Source organism: Delphinus delphis, chromosome 11 (assembly GCF_949987515.2).
Source record: "Delphinus delphis chromosome 11, mDelDel1.2, whole genome shotgun sequence".
NCBI lineage: Eukaryota > Metazoa > Chordata > Mammalia > Artiodactyla > Delphinidae > Delphinus > Delphinus delphis.
The window spans coordinates 64,774,109-64,791,904 of NC_082693.1; the positions used below are offsets into that span (position 1 = coordinate 64,774,109).

At 37.9% G+C, this 17,796-nt stretch overlaps 1 protein-coding gene across 2 annotated transcripts in view; it reads right to left on the reverse strand.

The window, feature by feature from the left end:
• The window catches only part of LIN7A (lin-7 homolog A, crumbs cell polarity complex component), a 399,161-nt gene that overhangs the window by 327,127 nt on the left and 54,238 nt on the right, over positions 1-17,796 (reverse strand). The window lies entirely within an intron of this gene.

Consider the following 17,796-nt stretch of genomic DNA (forward strand, 5'->3'; position numbering starts at 1 on the left):
CAGACCTGAGGAGCTAGGCTAGAACTGTGTATAATTAGGAATACAATGAACCAAAAAACTTATTTGTAAGAAGGGTGCTGGACTAAGAAAGAATTCTTTTAGTCATAAGAATCTGTCTTTTATCAGGATAAAAGTTAAAATAGATAGAAAGAGTGGCTATTCTACGTGTGGTAGCCATCCATTGTAAGCCAGAGATTTTTCTATATTATTGCTTTAATGGGGGCATGCCACCGTCTTTTTCACTCACAAGTATAGAAGTTGATAAAGAATTTCTGCCAAGATACTGAGAGACAGACCAATAATACTGTGGGGTCAGGCTGAAACTCAGTGTACCTAATGACATGTATAGCCCAACTGATCAACTTTATGAAAAAGAAATATATGTCTAGGAAGTTCCCTTTATCCGTGGTCAAATTAATATAATGGGACCTTTTATTGGACTGAGAGGACTGATGTCTTTTTCAGATCCATGTGTATAATGAAAAGGTATGTTTGTATTATTCAAAATATTAAAGATTATGTTGCAGCAGTAAACAATGCCAAAATCTTAGTTGCTTAAAATAACATTTACTGTTTATTTGTGTTATACATATGAACTTGGTTTAGCCAGAAAGCTGAGTGTATCCTGGTGGCACAAGGATCTGCTAGTTTACAAGTAAAGTCACTCTTTCAGCATGATGCTTCCACATTTGCCTTGGCAGGGAAGGAGAGCATGAACATTTGCTCTCCACTCGGAAATGCTTCTATCCAAAAGAAGACAAAGAGGCACTCATTACTGCTGCTCACATTTAATGAACCTAAGCAAGTCACATGGGCGTTCCTGACTTTACGAGGATATATTTTCTTCTTGTCTATACAGGGAAGCTCTAGTTATGTCTGCCATAACAGCTCTGAGTAGAAAAGAAGGGTTACAATAGAAACTGGCTGTTGCAGGGTGGCATAATGTTAAAAGATAAGGAGAAAAAACACTTTTTAGCAGAAAACAATCCAGAGGTAGAGGCAACAGGAAAATGAAGCAGGGTGTGGTGTAGTCAGTAAAAGGGAGAAATGTCACCTCCAACCATCCCTTCCTTTTGCTTCCTTTCCTTAACTTTCCTTTCATTTTTTTTATTTCCTCCTTCTCTCCTTTCCTTCCTTTCTTTCTTCCTCCCTCTTTCCTTCTTCCTTTCTCTATGTCTCCCTCCCCCCCTCCTTTTGTCCTCATCTCTCCTTGTATCTTCCTCCAATGTCTGATTGGGACAAAAATATTGTTAAGAATTGTGGTTATAAAGATTAAAAAGATAGTGCATTAGTAATGCCTAAGTATGTTATTACTCAGCTTGTAAACCTGACTCCATGTCTGTGTCAAGTTCTTTTATGCTTTAAGATGAAAGACATGACACAGTCGCATATACCTACTTACTTTCAGTTTAAGAACATTAGACCACTTTTTTGTTGGCTCTCACTGAGGGCACACTGCATGAGCTCCCCTATCTGAAGGAGTAGGTATATCCTATCAGTCTGTGAGTCCCTGTTGTATCCTCTTCTTCCTTTCAGTCAAGTGATGGTATCTTTATCAGCATGTCATGGTGGCAGCCAACAGAGCAGGCAAGGAGCTTGAGTGGTTCCATCAAGCTGTCCCTGAAAGTAGGCCTAGCACCACCTCCCTTCAAAGAGCTGAGCAACTGAAACTATGCTTCTTCTCTGCCATGACCATAGACGCTCAGCTGCTTCACTTCAAATCTTCCCAGCCCATCACACTATTTAAATACAAACCAACAGGTACATCATCGTAACAAATTATTTTCAAATAGGGGTCTAAGAACTTTTTCAAATTTGGTTTGATAACCAACTAGACACCCTTAGCAGCAGGGAACTATTAGCCAACAAGCCCTGCCTATAATATTCCCAGGATTTTCTCTGGTCAGAAACACAAACACTATGTAAAAGAATTTACAATATAAAAGGTAGAACAATAAAAAATGGAAAGCTTTAAGAAAAACTAAATAAAATTGCAATGTTCTAATTTTATATTTTTGGCTAATGCTTAGTAATAAAAATACAAATATAATAACTAACATTTTGATGAGCATTTACTGTGTGCTAGGCATTCTGTTGAGTCTTTTACATGGATAATCTTATTTAATCTTCACAACAAACCTATTACAGAGGTATACTTTGCTCACACAAATATGCAAGAAGCAATGAGAGTAGAGGTGAAGTTCTGTCCAAGTCTCCCTGAAGAAAGCGAATCAATAGAACCTGCACAGAGAAGGTGATGTTTGGAGACAAGACTTGAAGAATGATTAGGAGTTTGCCAGTCATGTAAGTGTGTCACACAGAGGGAAAACATGTTAGAATAAGATACAGTTTGGAGGAGGAAAGGGAAGTAAGACTCAGTAGGTTCAAGGGGTCAAATCACCAAACGGCTTTTGAGCCATACTAAAGAGTGTAGGTTGTAGGGAACCACTGAAAATTCATGAACAAGAGGTGACTGTATTAGTTGCTTAAGAAACAAACAAGCACCCCATGGTAATGGAGGATGGATTGGAATAATAAAGAAGGAAGGTATAAACTTCTTTAATATATGCACACATATAAGTCACAGAATTGACTAATCTAAAATATATGGGCTTCAAGGCCACACAGACCTGGGTTTGAAACCTAGTTTTTGCTACATAATAACTCTATGATTGTGGGGATATTATTTAACCTTTTTAAAATCTGTTTTTTTCATCAGTAAAGTGGAAATGATAATAGTACCTACCTCATAGAATTAATAAAATAATGATTATAAACTCCTTAGCATAGCCTTGAACATAATATCCACTAAAAATATTATAATGTAAAATGCATCATACAGTACCTAGAACATAGTTGGTTCTCAGAAAATGTAGCCTTTACTCGTGTGTTTATAGATATCAACATCTCCATCAATCTCCATTATCTACGTACCTCGGTTGTAGTTGTATTACCAGAATGTATTATAAAAGAAAGAACTGGACAATTGGCTGAAAACAAAATGAAGAGAAAATAACACTCTGGGAACTCTTTTTCCGAGGTGAAAAATAGAAACTGAGACACTCTCCATGCACTCCCACAAAGACTCAGTCCTCCCATAAGAAATCAGAGAAGGTTCTACATATTGTCCATGAGGAGACATCTGGTGAAAAGAGGAAGAAAATTCAGTGGGCTATCGTTTTTCAGGGGATAGAAAGCAGAGCCCATTATGCCACAGGCACTAAGTCAGTGAATTCAGCAAGGAGTATGAGTGGAAAACTTTCCCTCTTTTGTAGATATCCCAGACGAAGCTTCAGCAGCATCAAGGCAAGGAAGATGACAGCATGAGAAAGCTTTTATAATCGTTAAGGTTTTAGGGGACTTCCCTGGTGGAGCAGTGGTTAAGAATCCACCTGCCAATGCAGGGGACACGGGTTCGATCCCTGGTCCGAGAAGATCCCACATGCCATGGAGCAACTAAGCTCGTGCACCACAACTACTGAGCCTGCGCTCTAGAGCTGTTGAGCCAAAACTACTGAGCCCGCATGCCACAACTACTGAAGCCTGCTGACCTAGAGCCCATGGTCCGCAACAAGAGAAGGCACCGCAGTGAGAAGCCCATGCACAGCAATGAAGAGTAGCCTCTGCGCTCTGCAACAAAGAGTAGCCCCCGCTCGCTGCAACTAGGGAAAGCCCATGGGCAGCAATGAAGACCCAACATGGCCAAAGTAAATAAAATAAATAAATAGTTAAGGTTTTTTTTTTTTTTAAAAAACCTCTTAAATGTGTGGGTATAATATTGATTCCATAGTACTTAAAAATATGTGTGTGGCATATCCTCCAACATAAATATATCAGTTATACTTCAAAAAGAAACACAAAAATTACTCTAAATAGTCCAAGAAGGAAGAGGTTTAATACAAAGAATTGGAAGCTTGGAAAACCACTGTGTATGTTGGAAGAGTAAAGGTAACGAACAGCTACCATAACTTTCAGATTCGCTGTTAGCTTTCTGCGACTCAGGCAGTTTCAGGAAATGTAGGGATCCACTACGTATGTTTATAGTTGCCTGAAGCTTCAAGGCAGATAATTTGCAGAGAAATTCTCAGAGGCTACTGCAAAAACATCCAATTAAGCTCAAATACATCCCACTGTTGACCAGGAGCAATGCATTTTGTTTCCCACATGAGCACCTTTCTTGGTAAATCTAGGCCATAATCTTGTTGGCAAGGGAAACAGACAGAGAATAGAATGATTCAGGAATGGTGCTAAGTCGCCAACAAACATAGATAAGAGAAAATAACGTTTCCACTAAGCAAAGTAGGTACACGCTAAGATAGGTAAAGACATTCATAAAGCTTTTAGTCTGGGTCATTTTAAAACATTTTTTTCAAAGAAGAATGCAATTTATTTATATTGATCGGTGTACTTTCAGTATATTTATTTATACTGTTATGTTAAATATATATATTTCATAGATGAATAACAAGCAAATAGAAATGCTAGTTGTAGGCATTAACAGTTAGGATAGTCTTTTGATAAAAAACACTGTGAAACTGGATATCCACATGCAAAAGAATAAAACTGGTACTTCCCTGGTGCTACTGAGCCTGTGCTCTAGAGCCCGTGAGCCACAACTACTGAAGCCTGTGCACCTAGAGCCTGTGCCCCTCAACAAGAGAAGCCACTGCAATGAGAAGCTTGCACACCACAACGAAGAGTAGTCCACGCTTGCTGCAACTAGAAAAAGCCTGTGTGCAGCAATGAAGACCCAACGCAGCCAAATAAATAAATAAATACATTTATTTAAAAAAAAAAAAAGAATAAAACTGAACCTCTACCTCACACCATATATGAAAATTAACTCAAAAGGGATCAGAGACCTAAATGTAATAGCTAAAAATATAAATTCTTAGAAGAAAACATAAGAGTAAATCTTTGTGATTTTGGATTAGGCAATGGTTTCTTAAATATGACACCAATAGCACAAACAACAAAAGAAAAAAATGGATAAGTTCATCTCCATCAAAACAAAACTTTTGGCTTCAAAAGACAGCATCAGTAAAGTAAAAAGACCACCCAAAGAGTGAAAGAAAATATTTGCAAAAGGGAAGAAAATTTGCAAATCATATACCTGATAAGAGACTTGTATCCAGAATATACAAAAGACTCTTACAACTCAACGACAAAAAGACAAATGATCTAATTTTTAAATGGGCAAAAGATTTTAATAGACCTATCTCCAATGATGATAAACCAAAGAGAAAAAAGATACATGTGAAGAGGCACAACACCATTCATTCATTAGGGAAATGCAAATTAAAACTACAATGAAGTACCACTTCACACACACTTGGAGGGCTAAAACAAAACAGACAAATAATACCAAGTATGCTTAGGGTGTGGCGGAACAGGAACCCTCATACATTGCTGATGGGACTGTAAAATGCTACAACCACTTTGGAAAACAGTTTCACATTTTCTCAAAATGTTAAACATAGAGTTACAATAAGAAGCAGCATTTCCACTCCTACCTAGGTATATACATACCCCAAACAATTGAAAACACAAGTCCACACAAAAACTTGCTTATTAATACTTACTGCAGCATTATTCATAGTAGCCAAACTGTAGAAACAACCTAAATGTCAATCAACTGATAAATGGATAAACAAAGTGTGGTATAGTCCTACAGTTCTATTCCTCCCTAAAAGAATAAAGTACTGATACATGCTACAGCATAGATGAATCTTGAAAATATCATTGTTAGTGAGTGAAACTAGATTAAAAGGCCACATATATGATTCCATTTATATGAAATGTATTGAATAGGAAAATCCATAGAGACAAAAAGTAGATAGTGATTTCTAGGGACTGAGGTTAAGGAGGAACAAGTCATGATTGCTATGGGGTTGCTTTTGGGAGTGACCAAATGTTCTAAAATTAGATAGTGGTGAATATACCAAAAACTACTGAACTGTACACTTTAAATAGCTGAATTTTATGGTATGTGAATTATATCTCAATAAAATTGTAATTTAAAAAATGGCAGAGCTGAAATCTGAAAGTAAAACAAAGAACAGAATGCTAGTCATTTAAACTCTTATGCTGACAAATACTTAGAACTATAAGTTATAAAATACAAAACAAATTATAAAATAATGAAATGAGATTAAAAAGTTTTTTATTCACAGGTATATAAAGTGAGGAGGGATTTGGAGCGGCTTATAAATTAGATTATATGTTACCAGATGAAAATGAGCACTTACGTTTCATACTATAGTCAACATGGTATCAATCCTACTACATGGATGCCTAATACAAACTTTTAATGATGCTTCTCTCTCAATCCCTTCCAGCATTGCAGTATTAAGAATGTGAAATGCTGACACTTTTAGACTTAGCAAAATTAAAGAATCTAGACATATATTCTGATTTTTAAAAGTCTGTTATATGTACATTGCCATAAAATAAAGGTAATAAAATGTGAATGTTAAATACTAAAAGAATTATTAAATAACATTCAATTGGAAGAAATTTGGGGGAAAATACATGTTTTTGTATTTATTATGTTTCAGCTGAAGCAAAGAAAGCTATTTTAAAACCAGAAACATCTTTCTAATTTATAACAGTAGCATGAAGGTGACTAACTTTACTAGGAGAGAATGACGTTGAATTATTCAAGAGAAATACTTAAATTTTTTTCAGAACAATGGCAACTAAGAAAATGAAAATAATGAATCAGTATATTTGAGTTTTAAATGTCTACATAAAGATGAACAGTGGGCACATTTAAATTTCAAATAAAATCTATGATTTTTCTGGTATCAGCACTGTAGCAAAATGGTTTTTTTTCTTCTATACCAGTCATATATGCTTTTACCACTGGGGATATTTTCCCTTTCATAGTTACTAATTTAAAAACAAAAATAATTATGATAGAATAACTCATAAGTAGATTATACTAGCATTCTTTATAACCATTGCTTTTTTTTCTCTGCCTTATCCGTACTTTTTTTTTTTTTTTTTTGCAGTACGGGGGCCTCTCACTGCTGTGGCCTCTCCCGTTGCGCAGCACAGGCTCCGGACACGCAGGCCCAGCGGCCATGGCCCACGGGCCCAGGTGCTCCGCGGCATATGGGATCTTCCCGGACCGGGGCACGAACCCGTGTCCCCTGCATCGGCAGGTGGACTCTCAACCACTGCGCCACCAGGAAAGCCCCTTATCCGTACTTTTGCCTCATATTCGTTATCTCTCTAAAATTTATTTTTAATTTCTAACTTCTATCCTATGATTCTATTTGTTACCTCTTGCCATTTTACATTATTATTTATTCTTTTTATGCAATACTCCTATCCTATTCTTAGAAATCACTTTTATTCATTGGCTTTATTTTATAAATCTGCTTATTAGATATGAAAATAATTTTTCACCCAATTTTGAATCTTCCTAAAATAGTAACTCACATAAATTCAAAACCTGCAGTCTGTCTCTGAAGTTATACCCATAAAAAATATTACTGGTAACAGGTTTTTTTTTTTTTTTAAATTGTACCTAGCAGAGTTATTTTAATTTTATGCCTCACCACAGGAATTCTCTATAGGAATCTTAACCATCTCTTCAACCCATAGGGTTTGGGGTTTACTACACTGATGACATTCTTTTTAGGTCTGGTTGGCAAGAGTCAAGAAATCTCTCAGACGCCTTGTCATGACGCACGATGTGCCAGAAGTCAGGAAGTAATCTCCAGGATTATTCTGGGGCCTGCTATCTCGGTGAAGTTTCTAAAGTGCCAGTAGCCTAGGTCATGGTGACATATTCCCTCCAGAGTAAAAGATAAATTGCTACATCTTGCACCCCACCCCCCACCATTGAGAAAAAGGCCCCTCTAAATTCTGCAGGCAGCACCCATTGCCACCTCCCTCTCAATATGCATTGCGACCTCATGGGGAGTTTCTACAAACAACTGTATGAGAAAGGAAACTTCCAAGGGTGGTTTACATAAGAAAACAGATTTGTGGGACATCCCTAGCAGTCCAGTGCTTAAGACTTTGCCCTCCTATGCAGGGGGTGCAGGTTCGATCCCTGGTTGGGGAGCTAAGATCCCACATTCCTTGGGGCCAAAAAACCAAAACATAAAACAGAAGCAATACTGTAACAAATTCAATAAAGACTTTAAAAATGGTCCACATCCAAAAAAAAAAAAAAATCTTAAAAAAAAAAAAAGAAAGAAAACAGATTTGCAACCAGTCAGAACTACAAAATATAACATAACAACTCCACTCAGTTAGGTTCCTGGAAGACAGTGGGAGATCTTCCTAGCAGGTAGAAGCTTGAGCAGTACACTTAGTGTTTCACTTTGCTGGTGATGGAAATGACAAGATATATGGATACAGATCTTCCTCAACTTACAATGGGGTTACAACCTGATAAACCCATTGTAAGTTGAAAGCACTGTAAGTCGAAAATGCTTTTAACACACTTAACCTACCAAATATCATAGCTTAGCCTAGCCTACTATAAACGTGCTCAGAACACTTACACTAGCCTACAGCTGGGAAAAAATCATCTAACACAAAACCTATTTTATAATAAAGTGCTGAATATCTCATGTAATTTCTTGAATACTGTGGTGAAAGTGAAAACCAAAATGGTTGTATAGATATAGAACGGTTGTAAAAGTGTCAGTTGTTTACCCCCGTGTGGCTGACCAGCAGCTGAGGCTAGCTGCCATGGCCCAGAACCACAAGAGAGTATCATACTGCATATTACTAGCCCAAAAGATCAAAATTCAAAATCTGAAATACAGTTTTTACTGAATGTGTATCGCTTTTGCACCATCGTGAAGTTGAAAACTCATAGGTCGAACCGTCATAAGTCTGTATATACCAATTAATAGATGGTCTCAAAAGATTTACTGAATAGTGATGAACATGGAAGGAACATAACTGGAGCATAAGTAACAGGGACGTTAGGGGAGGAGTAAATGGGAGATCAGCAGAGGAGAACCTTTTAGGTAATCACTGAGTGTGAAGGTAATTGTATCCCATATATACACCGCCTCACCAAAGGGCATACACTGCATAGACTCTTAATAATCATGTAGGTAAGATGACTTGACCTATAGATGTTAATCAGTCTCCTTCAACAGCCACCCCGGTGCTTGCTCAATGAATTCAAGAACAAAGTGTCCAAGGCCATTCAGATGGAAGTTGTACAAAAGTTAAGCCATATGGGCGTACCTTCTCCAAGGCTAATCTGGCCAGTGAACACTACTGCTTAATACCCAGTCCGTCAAGACTTAAGAAAGCTGAGTCCCCAGTATGGCACCATTCACTAGGACCAGCCAGTCACCTGGTGGCAAATTGATATATTGAATTTTTACATCTTATTAAGGGTAGCAATCTGAGCTCTGTGGAGCAGACACTGTGTATACGGATATCCCTTCTCAGTGCCATAATCTTTTCCCAGAAGCATCAACCCTTGGGCCCACTGAATGCCTTACTCACTGTCATAGAATCTCAAACATTGTTTATGACCAAGAAACTCATTTACTGTGCCATGTGTGGCAATAAATTAATACCCCTGGGATTTACTGATCTTATCAGCTACCCAATCACCTAAAAGGACAATGAGAACATGTGGGTCTGGCACTAAGGGAATAAGTGGGAGTGGTTCATCTCATTACTACAGTCTCAATTCCTGTCCTAACAACTTTAGGCTCTCTGATGCATAAGGGAGGAATACTTCTACCATGGGACAAAATAAAATTTCTATAAAACTAGAAGTTGCAATTGTCAATGAACCAACAGGCAATGAAGGGGCTTACTCAACAGTTTGGGATGAATGGTCCCGTTAAGGAAAAATAAGGTCTCTACTACACAGTGGGGTGGCCTGTGAAATAGAAGGGAAACTCAGAAGCAGGTGAGGACAAAGAGGACTTAGAACAGTTGCCAGAAAAAGGAAGTAGTTAGTATCAACTGTTGATTCACATCCAGATGCAGAAATCATTACAGTGCCCAGGCATACTTTCTTGCTTAATTTTTTATGCATATATTTATGTATATTAACCTATGTCATTTTTTCCGTTTCTCCTTTTTTTTTCTTTTGCGTACTCCCATTGTGGAGCACAGGCTCCGGACGCGCAGGCTCAGCGGCCATGGCTCACGGGCCCAGCCGCGGAGCGGCATGTGGGATCTTCCCAGACCGGGGCACGAACCCGTGTCCCCTGCATCGGCAGGCGGACTCTCAACCACTGCGCCACCAGGGAAGCCCTCTCCTATTTTTATATAAAGTATTTTTGTGGTTGTTAACTTTATAATATATTGTTTAAAGTTCACCCCAAAATATTGTGACCAAACTAGAAGGATATCACCCTGATTTGGGTAAATTAACTGATGGAATTTGGGATCATACCTTTATAGGGAGAGAGTGAGCATATATTTATTTGAATAAGAAATAATTATAACATGTTAGATTTAAGAATGCTATTTTTAAATTTGAATATAGGTAGAAGGTTCTATATGAATGCTGAATGGACAAATGAATGACTGTGCTGTGTATTATTTTGGAGGGACCAACCGCCTGCACGCTTATTTCTTTTCCTTCCTGTCCTCATATCACAGCAACTGGAAGTCTAGCAAATGCATTTCCCAGAATCTCTTGCCAGCGGGTTTCTGGTTTAGAGTCCACCAAGCAGAGGCCACAAAGTTCAAAATGCCATGAGAAGCAGAAACCATTGTTCTTCGTCCAGTAAGTAGACCTCATGGGCTTGAACAACTGTGATGCTTTGCAGTTCCTTTGGATCCCCTTGGAAGTTGTTCATCTGGTGTCGTGGTGACCTGAGATCATTAGTGGAAGTTTCCTGTGATCCTGAAACTTTCTAATCCCCTCATGGCTGGTGATAAAACTGAGTAATAGTGAGTAATAATGAATTCTTTCCACAGTCGCTGCTTCTCCAGGCCTTCCTATATATTTTTAAGTCACTAGTTCACTGTATTAAATATCTCGCTACTTAAAACAGCAGAGTGGTTTCTCTATTTTTATGACTGAACTATGACTGATACCATGCAATTGCTTAAATCAATCTTAAACATTTGAGATTTGGCAACACTGCTTGTTTTAGCCTCAACTTTTCAATGAAAATTTGATAGATCAACTTTCACCACACTGAGCAAAACCCTTAAATAGGCTTTCCAGGATAAGAAATGAGAAAACACTACTATTCTTAGGGCAGAATATGAAAAGTCTATGATATTTGATATATCATATTTGATCTATAACATAATTATGATATTTGATATAACAATTATATTGCGTTACTATTTCTTGAATGTTTACTTTGTGTCGGGCTGTGTTCTGAAAACTTGACATATATTATCTCATTCAATTCTCACAACAATCCTAGGAGGTAAGACACTATGTTTACCCCTATTTTAAGGATATAATAACAGAGGCTCAGACAGGTAATTTGCCTGACGTTGCAGAGCTTGAAAATGGTAGAGACTGCATTTGTATCCAGGTATTGTGACTCCAGAGACCTTACTTTTAAACATTGCAATATGCTGCCGTGTAATGCAATATATAAAAGTCAATCCAAAGATGCATAGTCAATAGAAGCAGTTAAAATGTATAATACGTGACCATAGGTTTTATACAAATTAAAATATTTTCAGAGGTTGTCTATGTAACGTGACTGTGCTCCTTTCCCTGCCTTTCTGTGCCCCCTCCCCCAACTCCCACCACTATTCTGGTATTGGTTATTTGTTAAAAACAATAATGATGGCTATATTAATAACTAATGTTTAATGAGTAGATATTGGCCAGGCACTGTGCCAAACACTTCAGAAATGTACTTTATTCAGTCTTATTATTGTTCACATTTTACAGACTGGAAAGTTGAGGCCTAGGTGACTGAGCGATTTTTCCATGTAGATGAAATATCAGTAATAACCCAGCCTACTCTCTCCAGAGAGTGGCACTTAACCAGGCTATCATGTTCAGGAAGCTGTCACTATGAAGGAAATATATACATTCATGTCCCTTAGAGAAAGTCCCAGTATCTTGAAGGCATTGGAGAAATTCAAATTTAAACTTTTCTTTCTTTTCTTCTTCTCTCTATAAATACCTCTGTGAAAATAAACACATGCCCGGGACCTAAATTAAACTAAAGTGGCAAAGAAAATGAGGACACTAGGCCTAAAAGAAAAACTACTTTCTGCTTTGTCGATAGTGGATTCTTATGGGACTCTTGCTTCTTAAGGAGAATTCTGGATTTATTTCCTGCAAGTGAGAACTTTTATTCTCTTAGTTTAAAAGAAAGTAGAACCAGGAAAGGCCGCATACATGTAAGGCAGAGTTCTGCAGATATCTTGATGTTTGAAGCAAACAGAAGGCATTTATTTGCCTTTTCATTACTATCTTTCTCAGGTGATATGAACACCTATTTGGGCTGGTGAGGGGAGGAAATCTGGATCTAAGCCCTTTGAGATTTCAGGTTCTATAACTCCCAGAGGAAACGAGGATTAATAAAGCATTTTGATGTCAGCAAACTGATACACCACACATTGCCCTGTGCTTCAGTTTGCTCTGCATTTAACACATCAGCTGGAGAAGGCCTGTACCCATCAGCTGCCAGCCTTAGAGTGATCCAGGTTTCACCTTGAGCATACCTCTGAAAAATACATTGCTTCTTTCAGAGGCAGTTATCTGCCAGGTGCCTCATTATGTGATCTCAGAACACCCTATTCATTTATTTTAATTAATTAATTAATTAATTTTTGGCTGTGTTGGGTCTTCGCTTTGTGGGCTTTCTTTAGTTGCAGCGAGCAGGGGCTACTCTGTTGCAGTGCCCAGGCTTCTCCCTGCGGTGGCTTCTCTTGTCGTGGAGCACAGGCTCTAGGTGTGTGGGCTTCAGTAGTTGCGGCACATGGGCTCAGTAGTTGTGGCTCGTGGGCTCTAGAGTGCAGGCTCAGTAGTTGTGGTGCACAGGCTTAGTTGCTCCGCGGCATGTGGGATCTTCCCGGACCAGGGCTCGAACCCAAGTCCCCTGCATTAGCAGGCGGATTCTTAACCACTGCACTACCAGGGAAGTCCCCACCCTATTAAATTTTGTGGCACTTACCACAGTTGTTGTGATATATTCGTAAAATTATTCTTTTTGAATTTGTCTTCCTCTTTGGCCTGGAGATTATGTTCTACTGTAGACTAAAGAAATTGATTTAGTTATAACTGTTGTAAATTAACAATCAAAGGTTGTAACTATAGGGTTAAAAATAAATAGGGAGAAACATTTTTTCAGGGGATAAACTAGCGAATGTAGGCTTATGTTTTAGAACTTTGGTGAATATATCACTGAGCAGGAAAATTAAAAACCTCAGATTTAGAGCAGGCTTTCTTAATAATCCTAATTCTATTGACACACTGAGTATTTGTGGTGGGAGCTGTCAAACCACTGGGTTAAAAATAAATGTAGTTTGGAGACACTACATGTAGATTCAGTTATGGTGGAAAGAATCAAGAATTTTAGGCTTGGAAGCAAGCCAAATGATGGTCAAATATTCTAATTTTACAAGTGAAGAGGGTAGGTGCTCAAAGTCACACAGTTATTTAGTTTCAAAGCTGAAATTTAAAATAGGTGTATTCGTATCAACATCAGTACCCTTTCCAATCAATGGAAGACACTGCTAAGTTCCACAAATCTACATCAGCCAGTGAGTGCCCTCTGTTGTGAGCAATAGAAATAAACTCCAGTTAACTTCAGCAGAAATGAAATTTACAGAATAATGTTAGGACTTGTGAAATAAAATCACTATGAATTTGGCTTCAGTTGGGTCAACCAAGAGACAGACTTTGGCCAGAACTCCACCAACCTACTAACTGCAATAAACTCTCATTCTTTCCAGCAGATTGCAATGGCAGTCTGAGATACTGGGAATTAACTTGGCTCAGTGTACAACTCCCTGAAAGGTCTGGGCAAGTTAGGTGGGTAACCAGTCATCAGTCATTTTAGGGAAGCAAATAATTAGACCCATGTCAGCTGACTGAGTAACACACTGAATGAATCAGGACTCTCTGGGAGGTGTGCTCACAGTAATACCTTCAGCCCAATTTCAAATTATATTGCTCCTTTTTTATTTTTTAACATCTTTATTGGAGTATAATTGCTTTACAATGGTGTGTTAGTTTCTGCTTTATAACAAAGTGGATCAGTTATACATATACATATGTCCCCATCTCTCTTCCCTCTTGTGTCTCCCTCCCTCCCACCCTCCTTATCCCACCCCTCTAGGTGGTCACAAAGCACCGAGCTGATCTCCCTGTGCTATGCGGCTGCTTCCCACTAGCTGTCTATTTTATGCTTGGTAGTGTATATATGTCCATTATTGCTCCCTCTTTTGTGGAACACCGTCTATTTTCACTAATATTCCCACATATTTACACACATAAATATCAAAGTTCTGAAGTTCTCTGAGTCTGTAGGAAACATGCTGGTATATGACTCCAGTTGGAAGCCTGGAGACCATGAAGGATGGACCACTGGATATGAAGAAAATTGACTTAATTGTCCGCAGAACACTCTCATGCAAGGGAGTTACAGTGTTTTAAGCAAATGGAAAGGGGTTTCCTTATCTGGTTAGTGGGATTGGATAATGAGGGTATATATTTTTTTTTAGAGAAGATGTTGGGGGTAGGAGTTTATTAATTAATTAATTTATTTTTAGCTGTGTTGGGTCTTCATTTCTGTGCGAGGGCTTTCTCTAGTTGTGGTGAGCGGGGGCCACTCTTCATCGTGGTGCGCGGGCCTCTCACTATCGCGGCCTCTGTTGTTGCGGAGCGCAGGCTCCAGACGCACAGGCTCAGTAGTTGTGGCTCACGGGCCTAGTTGCTCCGCGGCATGAGGGATCCTCCCAGACCAGGGCTCGAACCCATGTCCCCTGCATTAGCAGGCAGATTCTCAACCACTGCGCCACCAGGGAAGCCCCATGAGGGTATATTTTTAAGCCCTAAGAATCTCACCCATATAACCACACCTATTATGTCCTCACTCTTTCAGAACCGATGCCATAAATTGTGAGTCACAAATATGTTTTGCACCCTGACATTCACTGCAGCACTATTTACAATAGTCAGGACATGGAAGCGACCTAAATGTCCATCAACAGAGGAACAGATAAGGAAGATGTGGTGCACATATACAATGGAATATTACTCAGCCATAAAAAAATGAAATAATGCCATTTGCAGCAACATGGATGGACCTAGAGATTGTCATACTGAGTGAAGTAAGTCAGACAGAGAAAGACAAATATCATATGATATCGCTTATATGTGGAATCTAAAAAAAGGGTACAAATGAAATTATCTACAAAACAAATAGAGTTACAGATGTAGAAAATAAACTTATGGTTACCAGGGGATAAGAGGGGGAGGGATAAATTGGAAATTGGGATTGACATATACACACTACTATAAATAAGGACCTGCTGTATAGCACAGGGAACTTCTACTCAATACTCTGGAATGACCTATATGGGAAAAGAATCTAAAAAAGAGTGGATATATGTATATGTATAACTGACTCACTCTGCCATACACTTGAAACTAACATAACATTGTAAATCAACTACACTCCAATAAAATTTTTTTTTAAAATTATAAAAAAAATGTGTCTTATGTAATTTAAAATTTTCTAGTAAGCCACAATTTAAAAGGTAAAAATAAACACATGAAATTAATTTTTATAATTTAGTTAACCCAATATGCCTAAAATATTATTATTTCAACATATAAGCAGTAAAAATGAGATATTTTACATTCTTTTGTTCTTAAGCACTAAGTTTTCAAGTATCCAGGGTTTATTTAGCCGTATGGGGCTAGTGGCTACTATATGGACAGCACAGGTTTTAACCTCTTTTTCTCTCTTCAAGCTTTTCAGTATGATTATAAGTAACTACCCCGCCCTATAGTCTTGAATCCTTCATGCCTTGCATACCTTCATTGCCAGATTTTCACCTGTCGATAAGAACAGATTTGCATTCCCCTTCAGCACTGTTTAGGCAACATCGAACCCAAGAATCCTCCTTTCTCTAAGCATCTGCTGTCTACAATCTATTCACAAATACCAATTTCTTCACCAGAGTGTTTATTGTAAGCAACACCACCAACTCTGGAGAACTTAAGGAGAAATTATTTTCCTGGATGAATAATGATTAGTTAAAAAACTTCAGTTCAAAAGCCAGAGAATCAGTCTCAGTTAGAAATCAGGGAATACAGTCTAGTTCATGCTAAGGATACCACTCGTGGCACCTGTGCAAGCCTCACAGTACTGCTTTGCTAATGTCTTCATATGTACCTGCATCTTTGCAGATTCAAAGTCAAAGCTGAAGAATTTCACTGATTCAGTATCATGAGCTGGCTCTTTAGGGGGTCAGGGAGAAGTGATATCTGGATCCTTCAGTTTCTGTAGTAGAAGACAGAATTCTCTTATCACTTGAATCAGGGGAATTCTTCCCAAATAAGATGGGCAGTACAGTGATGCATGGTAGGATAATGGGCAGTAGGATAAAGAAGTCAACTGTCCCCTACAAAAACACTGGGGAAATAAATACAGTGGAATAAGTGCATTTTCTTATTTATGGCAAATGAATTTATGGGCTGTCATAAATGCCCTCAGTAAAAACTAAGGGCTTATTTGAAGTGAGAGTTACTATTTTTTGATCACATTTATGTTGCTAAATATTTTACATTAAAAAATAATATTTCTGATTTTAATAAATCAAATTTTAAAACCATGGCTTCATAACGTAGCCAGTGTTAAATGTTTGGTAGGTTTTTTTTCCTGTGCCAGGAGTAAAATTTTAGAGGCTCTCTGACAATTATTTTGAAGTGATAAATAAAAGCCTTCATAAACTCTTTATCACTGTAATTTTGACATTGCCAGAGTTTTAAAGTCCTTAAGAAAAAAATAATTTAGTTCCAAAAACAGCTTTAAAAAAGCATAAAAAAATTTTGTTATGGTATCAAGGCAGTAGTATGCAGTAGTTTTTTTAATGGAAGAAGAAGACTGAGAACCCACAGAACTCACCATTTACATTAATTTCAATGTCACTATAACTAGGATTTAAAATGCATTTTTATTGCCATTTGTAATCAGTTTCAAAGGTTAGAAAAATGATGTATACTATGCCCCAGTCTTTCCCATGTTTCGTTTTCTCCATGCCATGTAACGAAATGTGAAAACGGCAGGATAATGAACTCTGTGGGATCAAGGGACTGTGTAAAACCTCATTGCAAGCAACCAATAAAGCCTCTTAAGAGGAATGTATGCAGGACACAGCACAGCTGAATTGTGATTCAGGGGCTGGCAGACATACAGCAACAAAGAACTAGGGAAATTTAAAAATGAGTTGTAATCCAATTTTGACTGACTTTAAATGGAAAATGACACAAGGAAATTCGGGTGCTAAGTGTTATAGGTTCCAGTCTGTTTTTCCTAATTTTCTCAGCTGATGCCTCAGTACAGATTTTCGGGTAATCAAAAACATTCATTGATAACTAACGAGTTTATGATTAGGACAATATTCCAGAGTCATAATGTAAAGATAAGTCTAACATTACCAAGAAATCAGCTATGATTTTATTTGTTCTATTTTTTCCTTCTGTATATAATGGTTAACATTTTTATTAAGTGCTTGCTATGAGCATATACTGAACACATAATATTAAAACATATAACCAGGTAATTAATTCAACTTCCTTATAATGATTTAAAATGCCAGTTTGGTAAATGTGTCCCAGCTGATTATATTGAGAGC